The following is a 13,182-nucleotide window of genomic DNA, read 5'->3' as shown; positions in this document are numbered from 1 at the left end:
ACTTAGGCTTAATTTATAACCAGTTGCAGAAAAATAAGTGACAATTCATAGATCAAATATAAGGTAGTCACACTAAAATGTATTAACATCATATTTAACAATATTTTTTAAATCAGGTGAATCAATAAATTGAGATGGATTAGCACCATAGAAAATTAGATAAATACTAGCAATCTGAAAAGGAAATTATCAAAACAGTAATTTCATATCAATTACTGATTAGTTCAACTATAGAAGATGCAAGAATTTGACAAATGAAATAGCTAATAAGCAGTTTTTTTAAAGAAAACAAAATTATGTGTACCTTTTCTACACTCAGCAGAATGGTAAAATGAACTCTTATTCTCATACTCAATGTGTTTTCGTCACTTTCCTCCTGTATAATACACAGATATCAGAAAAAAATGAAATAATGAAATTCACTTATACATGGATGGACATGGAGAGTATCATGCTGAGTGAAATAAGTCAGAAGGAGAGAAAAAGATATAGAATGATTGCACTCATTTGTGCTATAAACAAAAACATTGTATGAGACCACTACCCAAAGACAATAGAAGCAAAGGCCAATGTTTGAAGCTTGTTGGGATAAAAAAGGGACCACTATGACAGTGATAGTTGGAAATGATTACCATTGGATAACATTGGGTTGCCTTTGCTCCTCCCACAGGGAGTTTAAATTTATTGAGTTATTCTCACAATAGTGCCCCTGAGGCACACCCAATTCTATCAAGCACTAATAATCCTATATTGTTTTTCTCTTTCCTTTATGTTACTTGCACGGTTTAGCGATGTTTCCCCACCCGTTTTTTTCTTTGGTGGCCATTTTATTTTTTAAATTTTTTTAACTTTTTTTTTCACTGAATCCCTGTGCGATACAGTTACAAGCTTTCATGTTTGAGTTTCAATCATACAATGATCAGACACCCATCCCTCCACCAGTGCACATTTTCCACCACCAATGTCCCCAGTATATGCCCCCTTTCTAACCCTCTCCCTGCCTCCATGACAGACAATTTCCCCCATACTCTCTCTTGACTTTTGGGCATTATGGTTTGTAATACAGATACTGAGAGGTTATCATGTTTGGTCCTTTATCTACTTTCAGGATAGCAATGTCCTTTTTGTATAAACACAGGAAGACAGTTGATACTATACTTCTATAACATGGGAGTTAATTGGCTCCAAATAATATTTACTCCTGGGAATCCATCATATTTACCTGACTTAAACCTCAGTTACCCTTACTTCCTAAAACCCCCAAAGGAAGGGTCCCTACGAAGGGACTGGAGGGACACAAGCTATAAGCTACCCTGGCATCAAAAAGGGATGAGCTATGCACCATAAGTATAATAATTTAAGAGCATGGTCATGGGACTAATTCTGTCATGACCCAAAAAGAGTCTACTTTAAGCTTAATATATTTCTTACTGTGTTCATACAAAATGATTAGAAATATTTTAAGTAAAATCACTCTGATTGTTAAAATGGATGACTAGCTGAGGAAAGGAGAAAGCAATATGCCCTGGATGGAATCCTACCCTTGAATGGGTAGGTAGTCAATCTGTAGTGCTGAACCCTCGGATGAGATTTTGTCCTTAAGTTAATCTTCTAGAACTGAGGGAGAGGCTTTACCTCTGTTTATTGTTATGACAATGTTCAACCCCACCTGTGTGTCTCCACCACCCTTCATGATTTATATGTAACTATGTTGTAAGAGGAAAGGGAGATAACAAGGAAGAGGACTTTGAGGTCTACAAGGAGACTAGGATGATGGAACTATGATGCCTGGGACTATGATCAAAACTACAACTATGATTATGCTGTAAGGGAAAAATTGGACTACACTGGGGAGGAGAGAGAAATAAACTCACTACCGACAAGCCTGGGGCCCTTTTTCTCCATTCTCCTGGCCATTCTTCTTTCCATCGCCATGGGCCAGAAGAGGAATGGTTCTCGGCCACCAAATTCTCGAGTCCCCAGGGCGCCCACGCTTTATTTGAAACTCACAGATTACCCTGGATAAGAACTGTGAGCTGCACCATCTGCTCTTATTTGTTCATTGCAGCACTATTCACAATAGCCATTAAATTAAAAAAAAATTAAACAAGACTGCTATCTTAGATTGTCAATGGCCCCTATATCAAGCATTTAAGATGGTAAAAGGAAGGAGTACAAGACAATTTGCTAAAGATTATGAAAATAAAAGTATTTTATGTTTTATTTTCACATTATTTGAAAACAGCATTTTCTAAATATTTTTATTTCCATAGAATTAAAAGAATAAAGCATAATTTATTTCAAATTATTCAATATTTCAGTAAAAACCCCTTTTGTTTTTTGTTTTTTTTTTTTTTTGCTTTTTGGGTCACACCCGGCGATGCACAGGGGCCACTCCTGGCTCATGCACTCAGGAATCTCCCCTGGCGGTGCTCAGGGGACCATATGGGATGCTGGGATTCGAACCAGGGTTGGCCGCTTGCAAGGCAAATGCCCTACCTGCCGTGCTATCGCTCCAGCCCCAGTAAAAACCCCTTTTGAAAAAATAAATGAAAATACATATTATGGGAGATTACTGAGCTTTGCCAGGGTAAAGTATATGACCAGTCCTTATTGTTTGCACAAATGTTTGAGATCTGTCTTTTAAAATATATATATATATACATATATATATATATTCATTACTTTGTGCCATTCAAGAGAGAGTTCTATTAGTTCCTTTAAAAGACTATTTACTTTGTCCTTTACTCTCTAATAAAAAATTTAAGATGTTGGTATGAACAAAAGAATTTGCTAGATATCTATTAAAGAGAATGCTGATGTCTCTGATCACTGTGTGAACTTATAGAGATAGGCAACTTGGTCTTTTACCAGACTTTTATATGACTGTTCAGATAAAGAAACTTATAGAAAATGAATGTCAATGCAATATTTCTCTTATTTTGGCAGTGCAATTTATTCCTATTAAATTGTTATAAATGATCATATTTATCCCAATTTAAATGGGTAAATGATCATATTCAATAGAGAATATAAGTATTTAAATTAAATTCTCTTTTTAAAAATACTGTCACAGTACTTGTCCATTTATTTATTTGTCAGAAATGCCGACAAGTGTTCATCATGTAGCTATATGTCATAATCTTATATTTGTTGGAAGACATACTTTAACAACACCAAACAAAGGACTTATTTTCCCTTTTAGAGTTAAAATAAATCATAGTAAGTACATAGAAATGGCAATGATGCCAGTCAGAATGAAATAACTTAGTATCACAAGTGAAAAATTATAAAGTAGCAGAAATGGGTATTATTTAGTTAGGAATGGGGCAGGGCTGAAATCATTATGATAGTAGTTGCAACCACCAGCTTTGTCATACATGCACATAAAAATATTATCGAGGAAGGGGGCCAGAGTGATAGTACAATGGTTAAGGTGTTTGCCTTGCTTGCATTTGAATTGGATTTGATCCCTAGCACACCAGACAGTCCCCCAAGTCATCCAGGAGTGATCTCGGAACATGGAATCAGCAGTAAGCTCTGAGCACAGCAGGTGTGGCACCCAAAAAACAAATATATTGGAGAGTTTTTTTCTTGAGTTTCATTTTCATGCTTTTAAGTTATTTCTTATATATATCAATTCATTTTAAGTTTTTCATAGAAGGAGTTTCACAGAATGCTTGTAATTTGTACAGCATACATATTTGTTTTGGCATCTGTCAGTTAAACTTCTTTCATAGGAAAATAATTTCAAAATACTTTGTCAGTTAAAATGATATTTGTCTTTCTAGAGTCTAGAATTTATTATTTTTCTGTACATGTTCTGAGGAACCTCCTAAATATATATCTACGATTATTTTACTCAACCAAATCCTATAATAAATTAAAACTTCAATTGACTAAAAAAAAAGTGATTTGGTGCTTTTTGCTAAGCCATCATAGCAGGTTTTCTGAGAGTCTGTTATCTGTGAATAAGGATACCGCTTATTATTCTAGAATAGAGGCAGAAAAATAAAATGGGTAAGCTGTAGGTTTAAGTTATGGAGGCCGAATCACAGTTCTCAAGCAGGACACATTGTTTACAGTTATAGACTAATAGAAAAGAGAGAGGCTCACAGAAAATAATACATAATGGTTATGCATAATCAACTCAGACAAGAACATTGCTTATTCATCTATTTCCTTCTCTGACAGTTGCCATTAATTGATTCTGTATTCCAACTGATGACTATGAAATTGGACAGAGAAGATATTGGCAGGAGGGAATCAAACATAGTTCATCCTCTAAACATGAGAGATCAAAATCTCCTTGATATCTGAGGCATCCAATTTCTGTAGAAGTGAAAAAAATCAAGAAAGTGAAGGTGAGGGGCTGGATCAATAGCACAGCGGGTAGGGCATTTGCCTTGCACTCCGCCGACCCGGGTTCAATTCCCAGCATCCCATATGGTCCCCCAGCACATTCAGGAGTAATTCCTGAGTGCATGAGCCAGGAGTAACCCCTGTGCATATCCGGGCATGACCCCCCCAAAAAAAGCAAAACAGGAAAAAAAGTGAAGGTGAAATAACATGAGGAAAAGTATTTGCCCAGTGAACATATATTCATACTTCTTTGCTCTTGCATTAGGTAGGAGTGCATATGCAGTTGCAGACTTAAGAATGGACTGACTGCCCTCAGTTCAGACTGCAAACACAAACAATTTTCAAAAGAGGCCACAAAGAATCTCCTTTTAAGGGAATTGCTCTGTCTCACACTTGGGGTCAGAATTGATTTCCTTCTTAACTTCTTTTCACTTAGCATCCAGACTATTGTATGACTCTATTTGAATTTGGTAACTCTTTCCTTGCTTCAGCTGTGGTATCTGCCATCTTTCTGGACACATTGCTGTGAAAAATCAAATATGAACCAGGCTAGGTATTTGAGAATTATAAAATGATAGTTTGGGCAATAGAAATAGTCTGAGAAATAAATAGGTAAATGTCTATTTCAAAAATTTCTCAGACTTGAGTTTGTGTTTTCTAAGTTGATTTATGAATTTTTAATGAACATAAAAAGTTTAAGCTTATTAAATGATTTAGCAAAAATTAGATATTCAATATATGGTTAGTATATATCATTATATAATATTGGGCTGGAACGATAGCACAGTGGTAGGGCGTTCGCCTTTCACACCGCCAACCCATGTTCAATTCCTCTGCCCCTCTCACAGAGCCCGGCAAGCTACCGAGAGTATCGCGCCTGCACGGCAGAGCCTGGCAAGCTACCCATGGTGTATTGGATATGCCAAAAACAGTAACAAGTCTCACAATGAGAGCCGTTACTGGTACCCACTCGAACAAATCGATGAGCAATGGGATGACAGTGATATATGGTTATAATATGTTACACATCTAATTTGTGCTGAATCATTCTATAAGTTTATCAAAATAAACAGAAAAATGTATACATATAATTTTTGCTGAATTTTATACTGTAGCAGAGAGTCTCTTGCCCTCATGCCTGGCTATCTTCCCTGGGGCCCCTTGGAGGGGATGGGCTCCAGCTTCCCTCCCTGCCCCGAGCAGAGCTCCCTGCGACCGAAAACCACCGGAACCTAGCTACAGCCATGCTCGAGGCCCCTCTCCACACGTTTGACAAGCCTTACGCATGAAGGTACCGGCAGAAGAACCCAGGTGTGTGTAATTCCATCAACGACCAATATCCAGAGACTTAAAAGCAAGCTCCCAGAAGTAATATCTTGTAGCCTACTTCTCCCTCTGGGAGAAACTGGCAAGCTACTGAGAGCTTCCCGCCCACATGGCACAGCCTTGCAAGCTTCCCATGGTGTATCCATATGCCAAAGCCAATAACCAGCTGAATCTCATTCCCCTGACCCTGAAAGAGCCTCCAATGCGGCATCGTTGGGAAGGCCGAGAAGAGAGAGGCTTCTAAAATCTCAGGGATAGGACGAATGGAGAGGTTACTGAGATGGCTCAAGCAACTCGATGATCAATGGGATTTCGTGATCGTGATCGTGATTTATACTGTAGATATCATGATTCTTTATCCTTAGTCATAAAACCATTTTCTTAAAGAATCACAATACAATAATTAGGTTAGGAAGTTCAACTATTCATGATATGATACTGTTTTCTAATATATGGCCCAGCTTTAAGTTTTACTACTTGTCACCAAATGGCGTGTATAGGTTTTGGTTCCACATGGATTAGGACCTGGAGTGGTAGCACAGCGGGTAGGGCGTTTGCCTTGCATGCAGCTGACCTGGGTTCAATTCCTCCACCCCTCTCGAAGAACCCGGCAAGCTACCAAGAGTATCTCACCCACACAGCAGAGCATGGCAAGCTACCCGTGGCGTAATTGATATGCCAAAAACAGTAACTACACGTTTTACAATGGAGATGTTACTGGTGCCTACTCGAGCAAATCAATAAGCAACGGGATGATAGTGATACAGTTGATACAGTGATGGATTAGGATCACAGTTTTTGCTCCCAGTCTCTATGCATTGTAATGATTACTCAGTTTCTCTATATACCCAGGTCACTTTTCTTTTAATTAATTCAAGGAAAGGAAAATCTTTACTAAAGTCACTCTGTATGTGTGTGTGTTTGTGTGTGTGTGTGTGTGTGTGTGTGTGTGTGGAAGGGTGGGTACTAATTGGCTGCAATTATTGATTTTTTGGCAAAATTTTTTCATAAGTAATTGGGTTTCTCTAGTGCATTGTAACTAAAATTTTGTGATATTTTCCCTGTTATGAGTAATGTTAATTTTGATAATATGGTTAAGACAAATATTGTGCAGGAGGAGTTAGAGAAAGACTAGAATACAGTATAGAAACTTCATTTCACTTTTTATTTTCTCTTTCCTGACTTTAGCCAAATGATATTTTATTTTCTCTTTCCTGACTTTAGTCAAATGATATTCAGTGCAGGATTATTATCATTTATAAATACTGTATATGTGAAGTATAAAATACATCTTCCCCTCTTAAAAAATTGTATTCTCCATTGTTTCTAGTATATCACAAGTTTACTTTAGCTGAAGACATAATATGATTAAAAAAGAAAGGAAAGACATACAGTAACAGCACAGCAACTAGCTCCCATGTTGAGAGGTAGAGAACTGTCAGAGATAATGTATGTTGCTAGCACTGCAGTCTGTTTGGAATCAGTATCACCCTCTATGGGCATTTGGAAACCTACCTTCTGGTGACCCATAAATTGGGGCATAGAACTGGGCAGTTATGAAGGGAGTTGAAGAAGGTTGTGACAGAGGTGAACATAGAAATAGACTTTAAGATAAAATTCTATTAATCTTTTAGACTTTGAGGCTAAACCCAGAAATTGCATCAGGACTAGTGTAATTAATAAATTTTCTATTAAAAAAATGTTTCCCTTTCCTATTTTTCCACTCTGCTATTCTATCTTTCCTTCACTTCTCTTTCATTATGTAATATAGTTTTAAAATGAATATGGAATCCTGTAAATTCAACGCAGTATAATCTTTGGATTCATTTATCGTTGATTTCCCAGATATTTAAGATGAGTATTTAGGTTGCTGATGCATCTGCCAAGGAGTCAGGTTGGGAAGGGAGGAGAGAATCTGGAGTCATTCGTTGGAGTCATTTGTTGGTGGAAGGATGGAATCATGGAAGTGGAGTGGGAATATTCTATGCCTGAAACCCTACCATAAACAACTTTGCAAATCACAGCATCTAAATTAAAAAATAAAATAAAATAATTTGTGTCTTACAGTTCTGAGAGTTGGAAAATTGAAGGTCAGAAGTCCCAGCAGATTTGATTCATAACAAGAACTTTTTGTCTTGCAGGCTATTCCCTTCCTACTGTGCCCTCATGTGGTGGAGAGATAAAAAGCAAAGGCAACAAGTTCTCTAGTGTCTCTTCCTATAAAGGTACAAATTCCTTATCACCTCCTTTAACCTTATTACCTCCCAGAAACCCAATTTCCAAATACCATTATTCTGGACACTAGGGATTCAATAAGTGAATGTTGAGGTAAAACAATTCAGCCCATAGTATTACACTATAAACTCATCTCATACCCAATATTGGATAACAACTCAGAGTTTGAAAATCTTGGCCTTGTAGCTCTTATTTTGCTCAAAGTTTCCCCAGCTTAGGGAAAGATTTCAAGTTCTGTCACAATGCTCCCTCCTCTGCTCCACATTTTCCTACTCACAAGAACACACATAAATATTAACATCATAGGCTAACAAGATGTGGATATAAATAAGACTGAAAATTTATAATAGTAAACATTCCTTGAAGATAAAAAAATTCAAACAAGGACTCTAATGTTTAAATGGGATATCTTCTTCATCTAAAAACTAGTATTTACAAACATTATTTGAATTATATCAAATATCATTTCTTGGCATTACCAGATTCATGGCACTTTTTATTCATGGACCTAATATATACCAAGGCCTTTACCTGTAGGACTGTTGGATTATTTATTAGCATTCTGTTTCCTGATCATTTCAAACAATTACTCATTTCTCTTAGTGTCTGACTGATTTCCTTTCTTTCCTCAGATAAATCATTGATTTAGTGAATCAACCAAGTAACAGCTTGTTAATACAAGCAAATACAAGCAAAGGCAAAGGAGACTGCTAATCTAGATGAGGCCTTTTGTTTATAGTAACTCTAATGTGGACTTAAGAAAAACAGCCATAATAAACTATCCCTTGACAGATAAGCAAATAATTTTGAAACATAGATGTGAACTATTACCAGGTCTCCTTTATTTTTAGCATGTTTTTAATATTTTGAAGTCACTTGGGAATGAAAAATAGATATATGTTGTAGAAGAAGCATTTTATTTTCTCTAAACTAATGAAATATTTTAGGGTCATGAATTTAAAAAATTATTTCATCTATTATCTAAAGAAGGTCAATGGAATATCTGAGATCAAGTCAAGACTTATATTATTCATCAGAAAGAATTACAGCAAACTATGCTACCAACTCTCTAAGACTGAGCTATTTAGCACATTAGTAATGCAATGATCCTGGAATACTTATTAGAAGCGATTTTAATCCAATAAAATGTTTTCATGTCTTGGCATTACAATTTTTTCTCAGTAAATTTAAAATAACTGGTTACTTGCATTTTAGAATATTTAAATTGAACTATAATCACATTCTGTGATTTGGAATTATAAGTCAATATATTTTTTTCTGAGGGTGCTAACTTAAAATGTTTTTACTGTGTCAAATTTGTCTGCATAACTCCCACCAAACTATGAAAATGGAGTGGTCTCCAAAGACATTGGTTGTGGATGTCTTAATTTTAAAAATATGTTAAACTTTTTATTGTTAACCAATTTTTATAGACCAGGGAACTGTCTATAATTGGCAATGAGAATACATTTACTCTGTCATTTTGATTTGGATTTTCTTAATAAGTGACAATGAACTTATCTACTTATTGGCCACTTTTCATTGAAGTGTCTATTCATCCCTTCTCTTTTTTGATGTGCTTATTTGTTTCTTTGTTGCTGAGCACTCTGATTCATATATTCAAGATAATAGTCATTTTTCTGATATATTGTGGACAAATGTCTTCTCCAGTTAAGTAGAGTGTGTTTTGAGTGTATTTTAAGCTTATTTTAAGCTTGAGTTTAGTTTTCCATACAAAAATTATTTTACCTGATTTAATCACATGCTTATTTTGTTTCAGTTATATTTGCCAATTAAATCATGTCATTAAAGACATCTTTTGAGGTGTAATAAAAATGTTTTTTAAATTAAACCAAGAAAGACCATGTACAGGAAGGTTAATGCCCTTAATTTTTATGCCAGACAAAATTATACGACACATAAATACTGACTTTTCTTTGTGTGAATATTCATGAAGATAAACTAAATATTTGGTTTTTACTGAAATAATCTATAATACATAGCTAATACTATTATTTGAAACTTTTATAAGGGGTCTTCAAAAATCTATGGATAAATAACAGTCGAGAATCAAAAAAAGAATATTTTTATAAATCATCAGAGTAATTAAAAAATCCTAAATAGTACTATAGCCTACCATATGATCATATGATGCACACTAGTCAATAAAGTACAAAAACAAAAAAACAAAAAAATCTTTAAAAAATAAAAAAAGCAATGAAATAGAGCAGAAATTTAAAGTTGAAATTCATGCATCCAAAAACAGCTAGCAAATTGCAGATCTACACATGAGCCACATTTTTATCCTTCTCTTGATTGGTGCATTGAGAAAAACTGATCAAGATCAACTCAAGGATGCATGAATTTCATTATTTTCACTTTCTGAATGTTGTATGAGGCCTGTAATTTTGACTCAAGATGACACTGCTAGGAGCGAACAAAGAAATCAATTGATATTTTATTCCTTATCTTGCATTGAATTTTACTTATTACCTCCTTCAAAATACATTAGACTGAATAGTGATTACCTCTGCATAGGCATAAACACATTCATGTGGAGTAGCTAAAAATGAATGGCATAAAAATAGCTTTTAACTTCCAAATCATTTTTTCAATCTGCTAAATAAATCGAGATCTGCAAAGGGGATGTCAAGCATAAAACAGTTGATTCTTCTAGATTTATTGCTTAAGATCCAGTAATGAAAAGTAAAACAAGAAAATGACGGTAGTATCTATTTTTCTGCCTATAGACATGACTAAGGGGAAAAAAATCTGATTAACATATCCTTTAGGTATCCTTGCTACCCTTGTACATTTTTTAAAACATGAAATTAGGTAGACTGTCCTTGCCACACTTCAGTAGTTATGACTCCATACAGGACATTAATCGTGTTTATTTTAATATTATGCCTATTGCATACTTACCATGTAATTAGCATATGTTTTCGGTATGTATTTGAATTAATTCATGCATTCTGTTCCATTAGTGACTAAGAATAAATGTTTAGGTTTAATCAACAAATATTTTCTTCTCTTTCCCTATTATAAATATTTCTTGTTAATCAAGGTGTTATTAGAATGTAAATAGATTTTTCTAGCTAAATCATTTGTAAGTGATTGCCTGTAATGATTTTGCTTCACAAATCTCCATTAATTGCATACATTACTACTTAGTCACACATATAATACATCAAATGCTCATTTAGTAGCAATGGTTAAGCAATGTGCACTACCAGTTAATTGACCATTCTAGTTAATCGATAATTACATTATACCCTTCCAGAAATTAAGGAAAATCATAAGCACTCTATGAAACACAATTTTTTATTTTATTTAGTGGGCACAAATAGCTTCAGAATATTTTTGTGACTCAAATTTCATCTATTAAATTATTGTTTTACTAAGCATAAAGATTGCCAAAATTTATTTTTGGAACATATGTTCAGTCAACCTATTCTCTCCATTCTTAATGACATTTTTTGTATTTCATGCCACTGTAATTCTCGACTGGATGTTTACATTATCTTTCTACCTGGTTGACAGACTTTTCTCTAAGTTATTCTTCTTCTAAAATATGGAAAATTGTGAAAAAGAAGGTTTTACAATTTTACTCCTCCACTTAAAAACAACCATCAGCTTTCTATTTCTTTCAAGATTAAGTCTAAAATGGTCAGTATGGTCAGGACCACACTTACTATTTGTACCAAATATAATCACTTGTCTATATCTCAACCATATTCTCCACATATATGTCTCTGCTTCGTTTAGTTTATTGTCACTGCACTTGCTGCCCTTCGGAATGGACTGCTATCTGTATGTTTTACATCCCTCTGTTACCATGCAACTCATTCACAGTGTTCTCTTAGGTCCCACATTAATATCTGCTTTACTTTTTTTGCACCTCTATGTGTGTCAGTATAGCTGGACATGTCTCCTTTATTGTGGTGGTGTTAGCAGGGTTGCTGAATGGTATTGCAGATACCCGGGGGCACATCCCACCTCTCGATCAGTCAGATAATGGTTCAATGTCAGGTGGTGCTACCCAGGCACCTCAGTGCAGGAATTATCTGGGCCACCAAGTGGACTTTAGGGGCAGCCAGGGAAATGATCAGAGAAATGATCTTGGAAAATGATCGCCAAGGATGAAACTGGCGCCACATGTTGAGCTGTGTACAGGAATGTGCCTTAATAACTGCACTATCTCTCTCTGACCCCTGGGCATATCTTCTTATTGGTCACACATATAAAGGCCTAAATATTCTTTATACCAGCACTTACTTTTAGGAATCAAATTCCCTATTAGCTAACTTATATCTTCACTACAGTAAGGATCTTTGGTGGTAATTGCTACCATTATAGCTCCAGTTCTAACATAGTGACAGATGTAGAATTCTGTCTATGCATTTTTATGAAATAAAAATGAATGTGCACATATTTTGACATCAATAGAATGAATAAAATATAGTCATTTTAAATCTAAGTTATAGATAGATATACTATAAAATTGTAAGACTTTTACATAGAATCTTTAGTTATCTAAGTGCATGCTCTAGAATATGCTAAAATTAATACTCACTATCAATATGTATATTTGTCACTTATTTTCATTTTTAGAAAAATCAGAGAGATAGCTCAGATAACACAGAGAGATAGTGTTTTCCATGCATAGGGAAGCCCAGTTTCAATATCTGGTACTTTATGTGGTCCCTAAGTATAGCCAGGAATAACTCCCAAGCACCAAGCCAGAATTAGCCCCCTGGGCACCACAGTGTGTGAGTTTAAAACCAAAAATAAGGGAAATGGTTAGCATTGTTTCCTTCTAAAGAAGCCCATGTTCTCTCTTAGACACATCTCTCTCACTTTTTCTCCCCTCCCAAGTCTCTAAATTTCTCTCAATAAAACATTTTGCATCACTAAAAAATATAAATAAACAAAATAAAGCAAAAAACTGTACACTGAGCAAATGCAGCAATTTAGACCAAATTCACCTGTCCATCCTCCATAAAAATGTATATGATTCAGTTTATTTGAAAACCTTGATATTTATAGGGGAAAACACACTATCTAATATTTCCTCAAAATAAAGATTCATAAAGGTAGAAATTATGAAAAAGGAATGGTGAATAGAACAGTTTCTCAAATTTTGAGAAGTTGCAAACTAAATTTAGTAGCCCTTGATAAAACTGATATTTTAAAAATGCAATTATGTGCAGAAAAAACATTTAATTAAGGAGTAATCAAGAGGATTTCAGGTTCTTG

The 13,182-nt window shown here is 35.0% G+C and overlaps 1 long non-coding RNA gene across 7 annotated transcripts in view; it reads right to left on the bottom strand.

Annotated features, from left to right (window-relative positions):
* LOC129399433 (uncharacterized) overlaps window positions 1–13,182 on the bottom strand; it is a 417,723-nt gene that overhangs the window by 161,950 nt on the left and 242,591 nt on the right. The window lies entirely within an intron of this gene.

This window comes from Sorex araneus, chromosome 11 (assembly GCF_027595985.1).
Source record: "Sorex araneus isolate mSorAra2 chromosome 11, mSorAra2.pri, whole genome shotgun sequence".
NCBI lineage: Eukaryota > Metazoa > Chordata > Mammalia > Eulipotyphla > Soricidae > Sorex > Sorex araneus.
The sequence above is the reverse complement of the archived record's forward strand: the minus strand, read 5'-3'. Positions and strand labels throughout refer to the sequence as shown.